Here is a 20,036-nt window from a genome sequence, read left to right on the forward strand (position 1 = left end):
GCCGTCTCTCATTTATTCAACCACAGCTGTTTTTCTCTGTGCATCCTGCCTCCTTCACAGTGCCCCTCAAAAGCTCTTGTAATTGCATTATTTTACTAGCCCTCAAATTTATAGTGACAATTCTACTTTACTGCTTTCTTCACACCCTGTATGTGATTCTCTAGTTTGTCCTTGTTGGAAACTTTTACATTCTCTTAAAATTCTCACTCAAATGTGAATATTCTATTCTTCATCTAATTACATTTGACTTTAAGCACTCTGTTACTGCTGCCAATAATTCTGCCTACGCCTCTAGTCATGTTTTGGATTTGTGCTGTTTGTGGGTCAGCACTTCCTACTACTCACTCTCAGATATACTAAGAATCAAAATGGTGCCTCACTCATCTTGGTAACCCAAAAAGTATACCTTTCCCAAGAAAGGCAAAAGGAAACATCTTCTCAGCCATACTATGGGTAAATGTGAATATAATAATTAAATATTAAATATCATTTCATGATTATAATGAGCAAAGGACAGTTGGTTCTATACTATGTACTAAACTGAAGCTCATCCCTTCACAATGGAATATTATTCAGTTGTAAAGAAAAATGGAATCATGAAATTTGTAGATAAATTAATGGAGTTACAATCATATTGACTCAGGTATAGCATTTCGTGTTTTCTCTTGTCTGTGGGTGTTAGCTTTTATGCTGTGGATATATGTGTTTCATTTAGAATATTCACGGAGGTTAGGTAGCTAGTAAGCGACCAGGTGAGGAGATGATTTTCCAAGGAAGGGAAAATAGAATATAATATTATAAAGGGGGATTAGAACAGGGGGACTAAATGGGTAGGTAATGGGAAGGCAAGGTATATGATGGAATATAGGGAGGGACAACAAACACTAAAGATTTTTTGAAAAGCCATAAGCAAGCTAGCTGTCTTAGAGCTTCTACTACTGTGAAGAGACACCATGACGATGGCAATTCTTAAAAAGGAAAACATTTAATTGGGGTGGCTTACAGTTTCAGAGGTTTAGTCCATTGTCATCATGGAGGCACATGGCAGCATACAGGCAGACATGGTCCTAGAAAAGGAGCTGAGAGTTCTATATCTAGATCCACAGGAAACAGGAAGTGAACTCTCTACCACACTGAGCATAGCTTGAGCAAAGGAGACCTCAAAGCCCACCTCACAGTGACACATTTTCTCCAACAAGGCCACACCTACTCCAACAAAGCCACACTTACTAATTGTCACTCCCTATGGGGGCCATTTTCTTTCAAACAACCACATTGCACTCCTTGGCCCCCGAAGGCTTGTAGCCATATCATAATGTAAAAATGTGGCTGAAAGGTTTTCCTCTGGTCCCATCTGGCCCCAAGGTCCCACAGCCGCTTATGAAATAATCATTCAGAGGCTTAATATTAATTACCAATCTCATGGCCTATGGCAGGCTTCTTGCTAGCTAGCTCTTATAACTTAACCCATTTCTATTAATCTATAAGTTACCACGTGGCTGTGGCTTACAGGTACGTTCACATTTTGCTTCTTCTGGCAGTGGCTGGCGTCTCTTCTCTGCCTTTCTCCTCCCAATATCTCCCTGGGATTTTCCCACCTGGCTCCATCCTGTCCTGCCATAGGCCAATGCAGCTTTATTTATCAGCCAATGGGAGAAATACATATTTCTGCCTAGTCAAATATGAAGGTTTTAATTTTAACATAGTAAAATTACATATAATAGAACAGTTATCAAGTGGGAATTACAGTTATAATATCTAGTCTATTTGTGTTTGGCAAAATTAAAGAAAATATTCTATCTATGCTGTATTTGTGAGTCTAAGGTTTATATTTAATTTATCTTTTATCATAACCAAGGAAAATTCTAATTATAACTATTTAGTCTTCAACTACATCAAAGACCCCAGAAGGATATAATATCACCAAAGTAAATAGGAAATACATTGTAAGCAACTTCCAGGAGGTTCCTTCAGTCCCTACCGGCTACACAAAAATGCATTCAGTCCAACTTCAAAAGTCCCTATAGTCTATAATAATCTCAAAGTTATTTAAAAGTTTAAAATTCAAAGTCTCTTCTGAGATTCACTACTACTGTTGAAACACACACACACACACACACACACACACACACACACACATTTTATCATAGAATGGGTGGGTGAGAGGAACAGGGAAAATAGCGTTCTTGTATAAACATAAACCACCAAATTAAAGCCTTTGGAAAAAATATTGGGTTTAAAAATATAACAAGACTTAATTTGCATTTTTAATAAAGCTAAAAATAATCAGTTGATTTGTTTGCTTTCATTTTGAGAAATAAATTACCTGTCATAATAGTCAAAGATTCTAATTGTATAATTCAAGAGTGTTTGAGGTATACAGATATGAAGACTATGTGTGACCGTCACCTTCTCTGGCACCAGAAGTCCCTGTTCTTCCCCTCCTCCAGCTCCTGACATTTGTTTGTCTTCCTTGTGTCCACATAGATTTGATAATTCTGTATGATTATACAAGTACAATATTTTGTGTCTGGTTTTTTTCATTTAGCGTAATATTTTAGCCTTTTTTACATATCAGTGAATATTCATATTTACAGCTGAATATTATCTCACTGAAGAGATGGACCATATTCTGGTCATTTACTTTTTAATTGGCAGGCATCAGCTCTTTTACCTCTCTGCTATGGTGAATGATATTGCTATAGCATGAAAGCACAGGGTTCCTGTGGACATTCATCTTTACTCCTCTTAAGGAGATACTAATGAGTAGAAATCTTAAGACATAAAATAACTATAAATTTAAAATTGGGGTAACTGCAAAGCTCCATTCCAGTGTGGCTACATCATGTCGCATTTGACTCCAGTTCCTCTACAACTTCACTAGCATCTGTTTCTGATGCTTTTTGCTTTGAAGCTGTCTAGTGGCTACGTACAAGTATTTCATTCAGGTTTTGACTTATAGTCATCCTATGATTAATGATATTTACATCTCTTAATGTGCTTATTTGGTGGATGTCCTCTGTAGAAAACATTACAATCTATATTACAATCAAGTTCTTATTTTTGTTCAGGTATTTTATTAATATAACACCTCTTTATATATTGAAGGAACTGTTCCAATTTGTATGGTTCGCACATATTTTGTTTAATTTATAGGCTGTTTTCCAGATGATGGTTTTGATGCACTAAATGTTTTAACCTGTTATGAAGTCCAACTTATGTAGTATATTCTCTGGTTTTTGTTTGTTTGTTTATTTTGTTTTGTTTTTTAGCTTGGGCATTACAGCTAAATGCACTGCCTGTCTCAAGATTGACATCTATGCTTTCTCTGAAGTGCTTTAGATTTAGCTATCACATTTAGAAACAAGATGCATTTTCAGTTAATTTTGTGAAGTGAAGTGAATGGTCCAAATTCATACTTTTCATGTGGATATTAATTGCCCCATTTATTCCATGAATTTTCTTTTTTAATTACGCATATTTACATAATGTGTGCATGTAAACATGTGTCATAGCACACATATGGAGGTCAGAGGATAATTTATTGAAGTTGGTTCTGTTCTTCCACCACATGAGTTTGGGGATTGAACTCCAATCATCAGAATAACAAGGGCCTTTATCTGCTGAGTCATGCTGGCCAACCCCTGAAATACTATCCTCTTGCCCATTGAATTAACTTGTCACCCATGTTGAAACACCAATTGACTACAACTATATAGGTTTATTTCTGAATTTTCCCTTTTCCTCTGAGGATCTCTGTCTATTCTTACTCCACAGCCATACAGTCTCAATTATGACAATTCTGCAGTCAGCTTGGGAACTGGTATGTGTGTGTCTTACAATCTTGTTCTTTTTAAGACTTGTTTTTACTATGTTCGTGTAACAAATGAATTTTAGGGAGAACTGAACAATTTCTTTTTTTTAAGCTAGTAATTAGAAAGCAATAGCATTGACTCAGAGGATCAATTTGTCTCCTCAGTCGTGTTTTTTATTTCCCCTGCCTGTGAATACTGATGTATTTCCCTTTATTCTGGTTTTTCTTAACTTCTTTCAATAATGTTTTGTAGTTGGCAATATGAAAAGACTTCTATAACTTTATAGCATTAAATATTTTACTTTATCAAGGAAATAGTAAGTTGTAAGAAATAAAACCTACTCTGGTAGCCTTCTACCTAATAAAGTGCTTAATAATGACATACTCTTATAATTTTGATATGAAGCAATTTCAACACATATTCAAAAGGAATATATATTTTACATGCTAACCTATTTTAACTGAGAATAATTCACACCCTATAAAGAGCTACAGTAAAAAGTAACAGACCTGGATTTAAGGGGCCAGCTATTCATCAAAGCAACAGCGCAAAAAAACTGTCTGTACAAAGCTACCCAGACATCAAGAAAGTTCCATCAAATAAATAGCTCTGTATCAAATTATTCAAAAAATTGAAAACAGAAATTGTCTATAGGCTGAAAGATTTATTTGTAATCATAATGCTAGTATTATTTGAATCCATCCTTACGGCTATAATTGTTTACAGAAAGATAAAACTATTGAAGTTAACGTTTTTAAACTACAGTGATCCAGCATCCATAAAGATATTTTGTGATTTCATGAACTGTGCCTTGACATTCATTACTGATTTCACATTCACATTCAATATTCTACAGAAAAATCTTGTTTTTAAACTAAAAATGAGATCTAATTACACTATGTGACTCATAGGGTCTTTACAGGCATGGCTTCACTAAGAATAAATATTGTCTCAGTTAAAGTTCCTAATATTGTGATGAAACACTGTGACCAAAATCAACTTGATAAGGAAAGGGTTTATTTGGTTATTCTTCCATATACTAGTTAATCATAAAAAGAAGTTAGGGCAAAAACACAAACAGAACAGGAAGTTGGAGGCAGAAGCTGGTGCAGAGGCCATAGAGGAATGCTGCCTTATTGGCTTCCTTCCCATGGCTTGCTCTGCCTGCTTTCTTATAGAAATCAGGACCAGCAGCCCAGGTGTACCACCACCCACCCTGGGCTGGGCCCTTCTACAGCAATCACTAAGAAAATGCCCTACACGTTTGCCTACTTCCCAGTCTTATGGAGGTGTTTTTTCAATCCCTCCACTCAGATGAGTTTAGCTTGTGTCACTGACATACAACAATCTAGCACAAGTATGTCCTGGAACTGTAGTTTAGTGGTAGAGCCCTAAGTATGACCATTAAAGATGGAGAAAGTGAGTGGGGAGGAAGGAAATAATAATACATTAGTAATATATATGCATAAAAACTAAACCAGATAAATAATTAAATTTTAAAGCAATGAGTTCCTTTTCTCAACTTGCATATCAGTCAAAGTTTTTTATTTAATATATGCATTTTGGGGCTGGAGAGATGGCTCAGTGGTTAAGAGCACCTACCACTTTTTCAGAGGACTCACACTTGGTTCCCAGACCACGTTAAAGGCTTCACAACTACCAGTAACTCCAGCTCCAGGAGATCCAATGTCCTCTTCTAGCCTCTATGGGTACCTGACTCACATATTCATACATAACACACACACACACACACACACACACATATGTATATATAATTAATATAAATCTAAAAATTTCATGCTAGAAGATTATAAGAATAATGCTAAAGTTAACCTTCTTCCCAAGCTTAAAAAATATAGTCTTTAGACAAAAAAAATAATGATAATAATTTTTAAAAAGGTAAATTCTGGCCAGGAATTTGAGACTACAAAAGCTTCCTGTGGATCAGCGGGCTACTGCATTAAATTTTCCACATTTCTGAAAACCAGCTCTAGATGCAACAGAAGTGCTGTCTTACACACCAGCTTAAGTACACAAACAACTAAATAAGATACCAAATATCCAAAGAATATAGATGTCTTATAATTTTAAAAAATGTCATATATTGAACATTTTCTAAATCAAGCAAATCATTGTTCAGTCAACTGGATGGCAATTTTGAAAGGTACTTTCAGACTCCTGGGAGCTACACATAAAACAATCTCCATAAAATATTCAGAGAGGCCCAGAAAATTGCCAAGTCAGTATGCACAAGAGAGTATATGGATTCTATTTATACAATATGGCTTATCCAAAGAGGAGTTCATAAACAGAAAGATTATGGGTATTAGTGAATTGAGGTACTGTGGACTCAATAGATATATAGAATCTCTTTTTAAAGTTAGCCTGTTTGGATCAAGTATTTCAGATACGAAGAGTACCTAATTTATACTAAACTAATGTTAGAAAAATATTTTAAGTTAAATATTAGCAGAAACTATATGAAAATGAGTTTTATATTTCATTTGCAAAATGTATTTGATCCATGGCATATTATCTCATTTTTTACTATTTTTATAAGTATTATTATTATGTTTACAGTACTGGAGTTGAATCTACACCTAGGCAAGTGTTCTCTACCACTGAACATTATATCCACTGATAGTTTCTTGCCTTAACATATAAAACTGTCACACAAATTCTAAGAAAAAAAATGTGAGAAAGAGAAATGTTTTGAAACAGAAATGTAATTCAACAAGGTGACTCGGTACTGAACCAAGTATAAAAAGCAAAGGCATGATTGCTTTACCAGAAAAGAATCAGTAAAAACTAAAGGAAAGCCTCCATTTCCCCACAGTAAAAACAGAACAATTTAGATATAAGACAGGAATAAATCACACAATATGATAATGATCTCCTTCTGTGAGGAAAACTATTCATGATCCTGAAAGATACAGGAATGAAAACTAAAAAACTAAAGGGACTCTGACAAAAAGATGTGATCACTCCTCCTTCAAAATTACCTTTAAGATACAATGAAGGTTAAAACAGCAAGAATGTTGCTTCTGAAATTTAGTAACTGTTGGACCACCATAGTCTTTTTTTTAAAGGGGTATAAAATAAATATGAAGTTTAGAGAAAGAAAAACATTTGGATCTCATAACACACTCTATACCACAGAGAATGTGATACTCTATCATGACTCCTGTAATGATAATAAAATCTTTTGAATCGCACAAAACAAAATCATGTAAATGGCTCGACCTAAAATCACAGACACTACTTCTAGCAGAAACAGCCATCAGGTCATTACACAGAAAATAACCAGACTCTCTAGAAATCACAGGAGAAAAAAATCGCATGTAAGACATCTATCCCTCCCATGTACTTACTTGTAAACTTTTATATTATCTTGTATTTGCAAAGAAATGTGGAATCAGGCATCTTCATACTTGCAGGTGGATTGAATTTATATATTGTTTTAAAAGAGACATAGCATTAAGAAAGTAGAAAGTTCACACACTTCCTGACCTAGTAGTTGTAGTTAGCAGCATTAAAACACAAGGCACTAGTAATGTGGAAAGTAAACTTTTATAAAGATGTTTTTATGGCCTTGTCTGAAATAGCAAAACAACAACACAAACTGTCTACAGAAGCACAAAAACTCAAGAACCCTGCCGGGCGGTGGTGGCACACGCCTTTAATCCCAGCACTCGGGAGGCAGAGCCAGGCAGATCTCTGTGAGTTCGAGGCCAGCCTGGGCTACCAAGTGAGTTCCAGGAAAGGCGCAAAGCTACACAGAGAAACCCTGTCTCGAAAAACCAAAAAAAACCCAAAAAAAAAAAAAAAACAAAAACAAAAACAAACAAAAAAAAAACCCTCAAGAACCCAAGGAAGATCCACACTGTAGAGCAAACGATAACCAGTGAAACCTAAAGATGGAGACCGTCAGATACCAGTATGGTGATATTTTCCTCTTTAAAAAGATTTATTTATTTTATGCCTGTGTGCTGAGTGTATGTATAAGCACTACGTGGATGCAATGTACTTGGAGGCTAGAAGAGAGTGTCAGATCCCCTGGAAGTGGAGTTACAGGTCTTTGTAAACCACCTGATGATGGGACCTGATGGGATGTACTTTAAGTGACACACAGGTAAAGGCCATCTCCTGGGTTAAGTAAGCCTCTCTTTCTCCTCTCTCCTCTCCCTCCGTTCTTCCTCTCCTCTCCCCTCGCCTCCCCGCTCTGTACTTGTACATTTGCACACTCACTCACTAAAAGCCACATTCAACATAGGCATTCGCTGCCTATTTGCACTTATGTCTGGAGTGGGTCTCCAAAGTTAATTTGTTGCCTATCACATAAACCATACTAGAAGGTAAAGCATACCAGGCCTTTTCTAACTGTATCTATTGAAAACAAACAAACAAACTATAATTTCCAATAGATGTGATGTTATCTCAAAAACATGTAGAAGAATTTTTATTATGCCAACAAATGCTTAAATGCAATTAGTTTTAAAATAAGATACAAAAATGATACAATCTAAGCAGTGCTTTAAAGGGACTTCACTACGAGATAAACTAGAATATATTCATGACGGGGTGGGGCTAGAAATTCAACAAATGTTCACCCAGTAGGTAGCTGGACTACAAGTTTGTTTTGTTTTGTCTTTTCCACGTATATTCCTTGTTATTTTCTAGACAGTAGATAGCGTTACTGTGTCAGTACCAAAGATAAAAAAAAAACTGTTCTTTTGAAACAATGTATCTCTTGTTTCATTCTTAAGATACCTCCATGTACACAATGTGTCAACATTTCTCCATTCCCAGCTTGTCTCCTCCCTGGGTCTTCCTTTGAACTGCTTTCTCAGCACATACCAGCGCCTTAATCTTTGCTCTCCTGGATGTTATTTTCCCATCTCTCCCACTGTTACTCTCTGAACCCATCACCCAGCAGGAACTGCTATACCCAGCCCCCAGACCGAGGCTGGAATGAAGACAAAGTTTCTAATGTAGGATGGCCTTCTCTTCTATTCTCTTTTTTTTACTATTGTGAGAACTGAGTTTCCCTTCAGTTACAGCCTGGATTTCTAAGCCATGACACTGCAGCATTAGAAGAGAATGCCACACATTCTACCATGTAGCATTCTACTGCTCAGGTGACTACTTTATATCTGTGTGTAGACTGTCAATTTGAGAGATCAAATACAATGTCTTTTACTATGTATGGATTCTGAGCTGATATTCTACACACACACACACACACACACACACACACACACACTGGTTTTCATACCTTACATGAAAATATTTGATGAGTGACTGATTTATTTGAATCAAAACCTGCAGGACATTTTCAAAGATGGAGCTGGTTCAGAGATTAAATTCAACCAACAATTATTTGTGAAGGGACTGTAATAGAAAAAGTGTTAGCAAAAAAGTTTTTAATCCATGTAAATCTACAGTTTCTATCCATGAAAAACACCTTAGAAAACAGTTCAAGAATAATTACTGTTTTGGCTTCGCCCTGAACAAGCAAAACATGTAAACCTTCTTGCCTGAGGTCCTGATTTCACAGATGGGCAAACTGCAATCAAGCTTGCTTGCCTAGATCACAGCCTATTGCCAACACTCACTTTTGCCTCCTGTCCCAACCCCATGGGTCCTGCTTGCTTTGCACTACTGACATTGTTTGTGTGCTTGCCCACTTTCAACTGCTCCCTTGAATCTAAATGTCCTTCCCTTCCAGCTCAGGCTTTGGGCTGCAATTCGAATGTCTTCCTTTTGTTCCTGAGTATCCTCTGATACCTGTTTTTGCCCACATGCCCAAAATAACAAGCTGTCCCAAAACACACAGGGACTTTTGTTTCAAGCTCGTTCCAAAGGACTGAGAAATGTCATAGCAGCCTGTAAATGCACTTTTAACAAACAAGGAGGCTTACTAGTCATTCATGTTCTTCTTCTGCTCATCGAGTCCTTCCACTGACTCTGCCCAGTGCTGAGCAGTCAGATAAGAGAGCAGGCTGCAGGATGGCTTCTGGCTAAAGCTCCCTCATTTAGAGGCTGCTGCTTACAGTCTGCTAGAAACTAAAGCAGCTGTCACAGCACTGGCTGTGCAGGAGGTCAACACTCAGTGAGGCCAGAGCAGCAGCTCATTGAGCAAGAGCTGAGCACAGTTCTATACCCAAGACCCATCCCACTGACATCTGAACACTTTCACAAGTCCTTTCAACACATTTCTTTCCCTCTGCAGACAGGGTTTACGCAACTGGTTTTCACAGTGCATTTACGAACTCATACACACAGCACCACCATCATCAGCTTTGCTAAATTTTGTTCAAAGAAACAACCTTAGATGGGGATTTGACAGAGTTTATGATTGTTTGAGTTTAAAGGTACTGTGAGCAAAGCTGTCATAAGTTTTCATATAAAAGTTTCTATAGGTATAAGTGTTATACACAGTTGTTTCACATCCTCCTCTAAATTTTATGTTAATTTTGGTAATCTAGAAACTTTATGATGAATGTTGTGACAATACATTGCTTTTTAAAGTTTTATTTTCAACTATATGTACGTGTGTATTTGTGTGTGGGCATATGCACATGAGTTCAGGTACCTGCAGAGGGCAGAAGCTTCAGATCTCCTGGAGCTGGAGGTAGAAGCTGTTGGGTCTTCTGCAAAAGCAGCAAGTGTTCTTAATTACTGTGCCGTTCCATAGCCCCACTCGGTGGTTTTTTAATTTTATCATTTGGGTGAGTAAAGGAATTAAACATCTGGGCTGGAGACATGGCTCACTAGCTAAAGAACCTGTTGCACAGCTCTGAGAACCTGAGTCCTTGTCCCCAGCACCCGTATAAATGCTGGACAGACGTGGTGTTCACCTGTAATCTCAGCACTCCAGAGATGAGCAACAGGGGGCTTCTTTGGGCAAGCTGGTTAGCTAGATTATCTCAAGTTGGTGAGATAATCTGTATTTCTTTTTAGAAATGCATCTTCTCCCCTAGCAGTGGGATCAGGGCCTGTTCATAATACTTGAGCTCGATTTGGGGAACCTATTGCCAAGCCTTAAAACAAAGAGAGGAGTTGCCTTGCCCAGCCTTAAAACAAAGAGCAGGGTTCAGTCCTAGCTCAAGGTGATATGCCATGCTTTGTGGACACCCATGGGAGACCTGCCTCTTTCTGAACAGTAACAGAGGAGGAGTGGATGGGGAGGTACAAAATGAGGTCCGGAGGGGGGGGGGGAACGAAAGGGGAAGAGGGAGGGGAAACTGCTTGTCAGGATGTAAAATAAATGAAAAAAATTAATTAATAAAAAAATATACGTATCTATCCAAAATCATAAAAGAATCTCAATGTGCTCAATGAGTTTAGATTCTGTGGTTCAAACTACATCATTTTCTAGAACAGTAAATTCAGAAAAACAGAGACAAAAGCTGAGCAGACCCATAGGAAGACTACATGAAGAGAGAAATACTCTGTACTCTATATCTGAGAGCAGGGATGCTAGGTAGTACACATCCAAGTCAACAAGCTATTTGCTCAAATAAATCAGGTATCTTGGTTGTAACATAAAATATATCTCAAAGGCAAGAAAGGTGTCTAATACCATGAAGTGTGTATGTGTGTGTGTTTGTGTGTCTGTGTGTGTGTGTGTATGTGTGTGTGCATATGTACACGCACACACATAGGCATGTACACTTGCATTCATAGGATTGTAATCAGAAATTTTCTGCTAAAACTAGTGTATGTGGTCTTTCCATGGAGAGAAAGAAATTTATTTGAAAAGGTTTGTGAGTTCAAACTTCTGGACATCACGCTGCTTGGATAAAAGCATAGACCCACAATAGCTCCCAGAGCTGGTGGTAAATGTAGCCATGTTGGGAAGCTGAGGTGGGCGGAGCTAGCAGCCACAGCTGCTGCAGTTTAAAGTGATAGATTCACAATAAGACAGATTCAGATGTAATAGTTTACAATGTGTGTAAAAATGTACGTAGGCTTGGAAGAGAGAGAAAAAGGAATATATACAGTTGTATAAAGAAATACATAGTTTTTAAAAATAAAGTCTTTAAAGAGACAGTAAAGGTAGTATAAAAAATAAGCCACGTAAAAATGGATATTACACAGAGAATCTGGATTGTATTGTCTTTGGGACTTTTAACTGCAGAAAAACATTTGATTGTAAAAGATGTTGAGTTATGCCAATATGTATATTTTAAAGATACCTTGACTTTAAAATTTGGATATAAAGATATGTTGCTTTGGAAAGGAGACTCTGCTTTTGTTCCCACAGAAAGCCAGAGGCTATGGATTTGTTCCAGATTAAGATACATCAGGTTTGACCAGCCAAGACCCCCTGAAAGGTCTCTGATGACACCATGGCCCAGATGATCCAACATCCAGAATGATTTGAAGGCAACTGGCTCAGACGATACACCCTCATGGACTATTCCATAATCCTAAAATTTTCTTTGTATCCCCATAAGATACAACACCCCTCTCCAGCAGGAAGTAGTAAGAGAAGCTACGCCCAAATTCCCAAATTATATGTAATTTTACTTTGTTAAGGTTAAAACCTTCCTTTTTGAAAAAAAAAAGGGGGGGAGTGCTGTGGGATGTTCTGTATGGCAAATGTGTTGCTAATTAGTCAATAAACACTGATTGGCCATTGGCTAGGCAGGAAGTGTAGGCGGGACGAGGAGGAGAATAAAGCTGGGAAGTGGAAGGCTGAGTCAGAGAGACACTGCCAGCCACCACAATGAGAAACAGCATGTGAAGATGCCGGTAAGCCACGAGCCATGTGGTAAGGTATAGATTAATGGAAATGGATTAATTTAAGCTATAAGAACAGTTAGCAAGAAGCCTGCCATGGCCATACAGTATGAAAGCAATATAAGTCTCTGTGTGTGTTTACTTGGTCGGGTCTGAGGGGCTGTGGGCCAGGCAGGAAAACTCAAGCTACAAACATACATGATAGAAGCAGAGAAATGACTCTAGCAAGTTGTCCTCTGATCACCACATATATGCCATGTGTGAGTTTACATTCATTTCTCATCCATGTTTTAGTTTTTGAAACTATTTGTTGAATTATACATGTATACTCAAGTACCTTGGTGTGTGTGGTGTGGTGTGTGTGAGCCAAGACGATGAAGTGCTTGCTACACAAGTGTGCACACCTGAGTTGAACCCCATCACCACAGTAGCATGTATCTGTAATCTAAGACCTCCTACAGAGAGATGGGGGCTTCAGAACGGAGACTCACAACACACAATCCTGCCTCAAAGTGGAAGATGAGAAATGACGCCTAAGGTTGTCTTTTGACCTCTAAATGTGTACCATGGTATGTGACTGCATTTGTTCTCTCTTCCCCCCCCACAAACACACACACACACACACACACACACACACACACACACACATCAACATAAACACACAAACACATCATAAAAACACATATATATGCAGACATAGAAAAGATAAACTTTATATATGTGTGTATATATATATATATATATATCTTGTATTAAAAAATTAAAACATGGATTGTATTATTATGACAGTGAAAATATAAGAAACCCCTAACTAAACAGGCAGTTACAAATTTTATAGATTAATATTCAAAATTAGTCCATTTTGTTTCAGCCATACTCAATCCTCCCATTTGTGAACTGTCTTTAACTGATAAGGGAAAATAATTACGGTTCACACATGGAAATTCCTAATGTCATTACACATGAAAATAATGATGTAAGAACTGTATTTATGCCCTCATAAAAAGGAGTAATACTATTCTTTTTCATAGTATAGGCTTACAGTATTAAGTGATATAAAAATGAGACCATCACTTTCTGATGTTATAATATGCCCTAGGCAATCCTTTCAAAGAGGGGTAAAATATTTGTGGTTGTGTTCAAATTTATGTTAAAAGTGAAAAATCATACTGGGAAACTGAAAATACCCCAAATACTTCTTTTTCAAAATCATCTGTGGCTTTAATATAAAAGCAAGTAGAAATGACACATCTTAAATATTTGATCTAGATCTGTGGATTCTTTAAAAAATATCTGAACACAATGAATGAATCCCAAGTAGAAAATATAAATACCACATCCCTAAACAAGTCACTTATGCAATCACCTGAGAACACTGTGGAAGCAAGGGTCACCAGTGTGTAAAAGCTGGAAGGCAGGAAGGGCTGTGCAATGCCATATTTAGACTATATACATCCATTATCAGCATTAACTCACACTGTAATTACCTGCACTGGACCCACACAAGATCTACCTCATCAACAATCAGTCAAGAAAGACAGAGGGCCTGCCTACCTACCGGTTACCTGCTGAGCCCAATAGGTCCAATGGATCCTTGTAGACCCATTGTTACATACACAGTTCTGGTCAACCTCAATGAGTCACGAACAAAACAGACAGCACATTTGAAATATATTTGTGGGGAGGATGGAGGAGAGATATGGTAAGAAGGTGGGGGCAACAGTAGTCAGTATATGTGACATATGAGTGAAAGTGTAAAATAATAATCATAAAAACATTTTTAAGATTCCACTTTATATATTCTATTAATTTTTGGAAATATACACTTGCTTATAACTAATATAACTTAAGCTAAGATCAACTCTATGTATTATTAGAACTATGAAAATAAATATAAGAAAAACTTTTTACTACTAGGAAAAAGGCAATGAAGCTGGTGCACTCACTTAAAACATATTAAACATAAACATTAAAAACACTTTTAGTTTGAACTTGCTTACACAGAGAAATTCCTGGAAATCTATTTTCAGATGAAAGAATTCAATTCCTACCACTTCCACTGCTAGATGAAAAATTCCACAAAATAGATGAAAAATTCCACAAAATAGTCTATGAATCTCAACTAAAATTGAAGGTTGACCAGCAGATGTCTATGAACATTTGCTCTTCCGGATTTATAATGTGATCAGGACAAGTTCCACACAGATCCTCTTATTGCTACCACATGTTAATTTACCAATAAAATACCAAAAAAGCATGTTCTCTTTTGGAATCATTAATATTTTTGTATCGCCATGAAAAGGGAAATTAGTAATTAGATAATATCATGAGTAAAATATAAAGCTTCAAGAAATATATGTAATTACTTCAAGAAGTTCTGTTTTTGTATGTGTTGAAATAAAACATCTTCTCAGAGATATCATCCTGGAACACCTGTGGGGTAAGGAAAAGCAAGGGGAGGTGTAATAAAGACAGCATTAAATCATTATTGTCTAGGAAAAGTCAAGTGTTTCCTCTGCCTCACAGTTTAAGGAAAAACCAAGAAAAGAATATTGTGAGTCCAACTGTGGTACAGACTTTGGGTTCTGTGTCATATGACAGGATGGAGTACTAGATGTAATAACATAGAAATAAAATTAAAACCAGTTAGCTGGTAACTGAATCTCCAGTGGGAAAATGTATACCAAAGTACAGTCAATTGACTTGTCTGAGGTAGCAGAATATTCACTAGGATGATATGTTTAGCACCATTTAAAGCATTCACCAGTTTAACCAATAGTCCAGAAAATGAAAAGTCTTGGTGATATGCCTCCCATCACACCAGGCTTCCTCCTTCATTTTGCTATGACTCCAGCTGTGGTACCCGTGCTATTTGTCATTCTTCTCTGGGGCTTCCACACAAGCTTGAGTGCTCATACCAAATAAAACATTTTTTTCTGGTCACACAAACATCTGTCCCCTTCAGAACTGCTGTCATAACTCTCTGCCATACTAGAGGTGCATAATCCTACATACTATGTTGTAACATTTAAAAACCTGTCCACCTAATTAAAGCAATGCTAATGCAAAACACACTTTGCTCCAAAGTTTTGTACTAAACACATTTAACCTCAAAGCAAACTCCATGAATCATAATCTCATACTATTGATAAAAACAAGTTTCTTAAACTGCAGGTAAGGATATAGTGTTCTTAAGCAAGAGAAGCTGAACTCATCTTGGAAACTTTCTCCAAACCTAGCTCATTGCAGCTGTGAAACTGGACCTAATGCAAATACCTTTTATCTTCAACTAACCTGCCAGATGAGGCCAAAGACAGTGTCTATTTCTTCTTTACACTTCTTTCCATAGCTCTCACTACACAGCATTAGCTTGCATGTGTGTTAAAAGTTTGAAGGGATAGAAGAATAAAGAATATATGCAGAATATTTCCTGTGGGGGTCCATAGTATGCTCTACCAAGTCCTTATTTGTACTTTAAAGGCCCATGCAATTAAAGGCAGATGCTCCTGGAAATAAAATTCTTAAAAGTCAGTGCATATATGTGAATGTGTTTGTTAGTTAGGGCAGCAAGCTCCTTTTCTGTTGTTTATGTTCTGTTTGGGGGTGCTATGGAATGATCCAAGGGCCTAGAACATATTGTGCAAGTAAAACATCACTGAGCTATACCCCAGCTACATCAAATTGCCTCTTTATGCATTCACTACTTTTCTAGTTCATATTTTATTCATTTCACTCATCTACCCTCCTCAGATATCGTCATAAACAAAATATTTCATTTTCTATTTCTTTAATAACTTCACTCTGCTTTCACAATATTGATGAATATGTATAAACAAGAGTCAGATAAAATGTGCCTTTCTATCTACAGTGAGCACTGTATTCCTATCTGAGATACTCCCTTATCATTCTGAGCAGAAAAACTGCAACATAGAAAAAGCAGGATGATGAGGGACTGCTCCTCCCACACTCAGAACTCCACAAAGCAAGGGTAATAGATTGGCAGGGAAAACGGCATTTGAAAGTAAGTTAGAACAAAACAAACTTATTATTCCCATATGATTGCCATGAAAGCCTTGCATTGGCTGAAACTTAGAACAAGAAAAGAAATAGCAATAGCAAAAGCACACCTTTGTGCAAATTCACTGACAACTAATATAACCATTCAAACACATACATGGTTGACCACAATTCTACCTGGAGACATTAGTAAGTGATACTTCAGACAGGCTTCTGCCACATGGATGATAAACCTGCCAAACGGTGAAAGGAGCTGCATTCCTCCAGGGGAGGGTAAAGGGGGGGCTCTCTTGTTTCCTAATATCATCCACTTCCCAAACACTAATCCATATGACCGTGAGTATCAGCTGTTAGTCAGGTCGGCATTCTTTCAGTTAAGAAAGCAATTCTCTTCATTTCAACTCTTACTGTACATTCACATAAAATACACAAGTGCCTATTAACACTGTTGGAATGTCATCAAATTTCAGTAAAAAGAAAAAATCCTAAACTTACTCCATACCATAGTTATTGACTGGCAACTTCAGTGAACCCGGTTTTGGTCCCTCTGCACATACTATTTATACATAAAAATTTACCTGTCTTAAAGTTAAGGTTGGGAGAGGTGTTAATGTTCAGAAGAATTTCACCAGGACAAAAGATAGGTCTTGAATTTTTCAGTTTATTTTTATGCACCCAATTAGACTCACTGAGATGATATAGGGAACCAGCATTGCTGTCCTGCCATCTAAGTAAATGCAGTCTAAGTAAATCGATTAGAAACAACATTTGCAAACAGGACAACTGCCATGCCATCCTTGATAGAGACCAAAGTAGGCTGAGGTGAAGCTCAAGGAAGAAATATCAAACACAGGGTTCAGTGCAAGTAACTGGTGAAAAATTGACTGTAATTTTTAAATTCTTAATACTCTCCAAAGACAATTCAACTTTTCAATAAGTGTAAATCTTGGAATGGACACAGTCACTCGGAACATTTTACTTCAGATATCAGGATTTCTATAAGGTGGCTGAGAAGAACTGAGGGCGCCTGTACTGGAGCCTATCACACAGCTAACGCGATCAAAACGAAATGTTTACAAGACAGCAGAGTACAGTTTCATTCTCCAATATCGGGCTAGCCATCCTCAGTCCTGAAGTTAGCCAGGAATGAACAAAAAGTGTATCTTCCTATTTCCTCAAACCAAGTTCCCCGGGTGTTTTGCATACCGAGCAAAACACAATGTGCAATGCACCGGCATTAAAGTTGAGAGAGTTTCTGTCTGTGAAGTAGGTAGTGACAGCCAAGGACACACAGGTTCAAGTCCAAGCTGAATATTAGGCGGGTGGCTTGAAAACACCAATCCAGAAAGGCCTAGGGGAAGGGATACAGGCTTCCACTGTTGCCACCCTCCCTCTCCCCTCCCCTCTTTCTCTCTTGTTCCCTTCCAGGCTTCTCTTTCCTTGCGGTTTCTCATGGAGACGACAATCAAAGCCGAGAGACCTGGGTTTTAAATTAGTGTGATACACACTGGGAATATGCAATCCCCAGGAGGAAAAAAAAGAAAGGAAGAAACTGGGGGGGGGGGGGACGGCTGGAAACATATCTAAGTGACAACCTCCCCACCCCCACCCTTTATAGCACATATCCATAGATTGTTCCTGGACTCTATTCCTTCCAGTTCCCAGTACTCTATCCAACTTGACCCTTAATCCTGACAATGTAAAGAACTGCAGGGCATGCTCTGTGCGAGTGTGCCTCTCTTGGTACATGAGACCAATTTTCCAGAAGCCCCTGAATCCGGACAGTTGTAGCAGGCAAGGATGCTCCCCACCATCCCACCCACCGGCAAGGGGGTGAGGTTAAGGAAGGGGGAAAAGAGATGAAGAGAAGATAGATAAAAGGCATGCAAAGATGAGCTAGAGGGTGAGTGACTGAAAGAAAAACAGAGAAGAAAGAAAGGGTGGGAAGGAAGTAGGGCTGGGTGAGAGAAGAAAGGGATGAAAGAAAGGCTGGAAGGGAGAAAGGAGCGGAGAGGAGAGAGGGATGTTGGGAAGGATGAGGGCGGGAGGGCTGGGGAGCAGGAGGGAGGGGAGGACGGAGAGGATGGGAGGGAGGCAGGAAGGGAGGGAGGCAGGCAAGGATGGAGGATGCTCTGCCCGGGACTCACCTCTGTGGGTCGGTGGGAGTTTCTCGCCTCCTCCTCCTCGTCCTCTGTCTGCAGCAGCTGGTGTGGAATGACAGAAGCGGCTGGAGAGGCGGCGGTGGGGACTCGGGCAGCTGCTGCAGCTGCTTCTGGCCGAGGTGCGGTGCCGCCCGCTCCGCCCGGGTCTCCGCCTCACTCAGGGCTGCCAGCAAAGCCGCTCCCCCCTCCCCCCGCCCGCCCCGCGTCCTGCCCTAGCGAGCGGCAGCGGCCCGGATCGCCGCTAGGGGAGGTGCCCAGTGCGCACGCGTAGCCGCTTTCTCGCTCGCTGGCGCGTGCCCGCGGCTCGCCCGGGCTGGCCAAGGATGAGCACGCGGGCGCGCGGCCCTGGAGCGCCCGAGGGGCGGGACCCGAGAAAGGCGCCACAGAGGGCGCAGGTGCCGTCTCCATGGCAATGGCGTTAGCCTCTGGGCGGGGACCAGGAGCTTGATGCGGCCCCGGGTGGGAGGGGCTGGGTTTCCTGAATGATCTGCATCAGTGCTGGAGAGCTGGATGGAGACTCGTACTCAGAAAGACCGGACCACGTGGCCGCAGGAGGCCAGGGCCCTAGTGGACCTGGAGCCCCGAACGCGGGAGAACGTGGAAGAGGATGGGACTGTTAGAGAAAACAGGGCCGGCCGAGGCTGTTTAACCTCTGTGGACGCTGTTTCTGTGGAAGGCATTGCAGTTGTCTGTATTAAGCACTCTAGGCATGTTGAAGTGTCCGTCACTCTCTGTCCTCCTAGGGGTTACACGAGTTGGCAACATGAACACAGTCGTGTGCCTTGCCAGCCAGAATTGGGGTCTAACTGTAATGAGGTCTAACAGTGAGATATGCTTAGAGGCAAAAACAGTACACAGCTATATCCAGCGAGAAGCATAAGTTACAATTGTCTTTGTTCGACCACAGTGCCGAATGACAACTTTGGCTTTGTCTGTACTACATCAAAGCAGAAAAAAAGTAGAAGAAGACTTATGGCAGCTTGGAATGCAGTCGATGCTTATTCCATCTGGAATTCTCCTCCACTGCCATTGAATCTTTTGTTCATGCCATGCTTAGATATTGCCCTGAATCACGGGGTGCTCGCATTCCTATGGCCCTTTCACCCTTGACTGTGTCCGCGATGTTTTCATCCACTGTTACTCCTCAGTTGCAAATTTCCAGTTGTTAGGAAATCACATGGAACACAACTGTCCTCCTATCTCTAAGTTACCTCTATATAATCCTCTATCTTTCCCTCCCAGTGTCTCCTTGACTCTACTTCCCTTCCACATCACCGCTTGACCATCTTGAAAA

General features: G+C 39.2%; 1 protein-coding gene across 3 annotated transcripts in view; it reads right to left on the reverse strand.

The window, feature by feature from the left end:
• The window catches only part of Ctnna2 (catenin alpha 2), a 1,136,313-nt gene extending 1,117,402 nt beyond the window's left edge, over positions 1-18,911 (reverse strand). For 2 of the 3 annotated variants that reach the window (XM_059258006.1, XM_059258007.1), the window contains exon 1: positions 18,728-18,908. The gene's annotated coding sequence lies outside the window, so the exon portion shown is untranslated. Of the gene's footprint in view, positions 1-18,727 lie in introns of all 3 variants that reach the window. The other variant, XM_059258010.1, reaches the window with a different exon arrangement.
• Positions 18,912-20,036: the final 1,125 nt, after the last annotated feature.

This window comes from Peromyscus eremicus, chromosome 3 (assembly GCF_949786415.1).
Source record: "Peromyscus eremicus chromosome 3, PerEre_H2_v1, whole genome shotgun sequence".
Classification (NCBI taxonomy): domain Eukaryota; kingdom Metazoa; phylum Chordata; class Mammalia; order Rodentia; family Cricetidae; genus Peromyscus; species Peromyscus eremicus.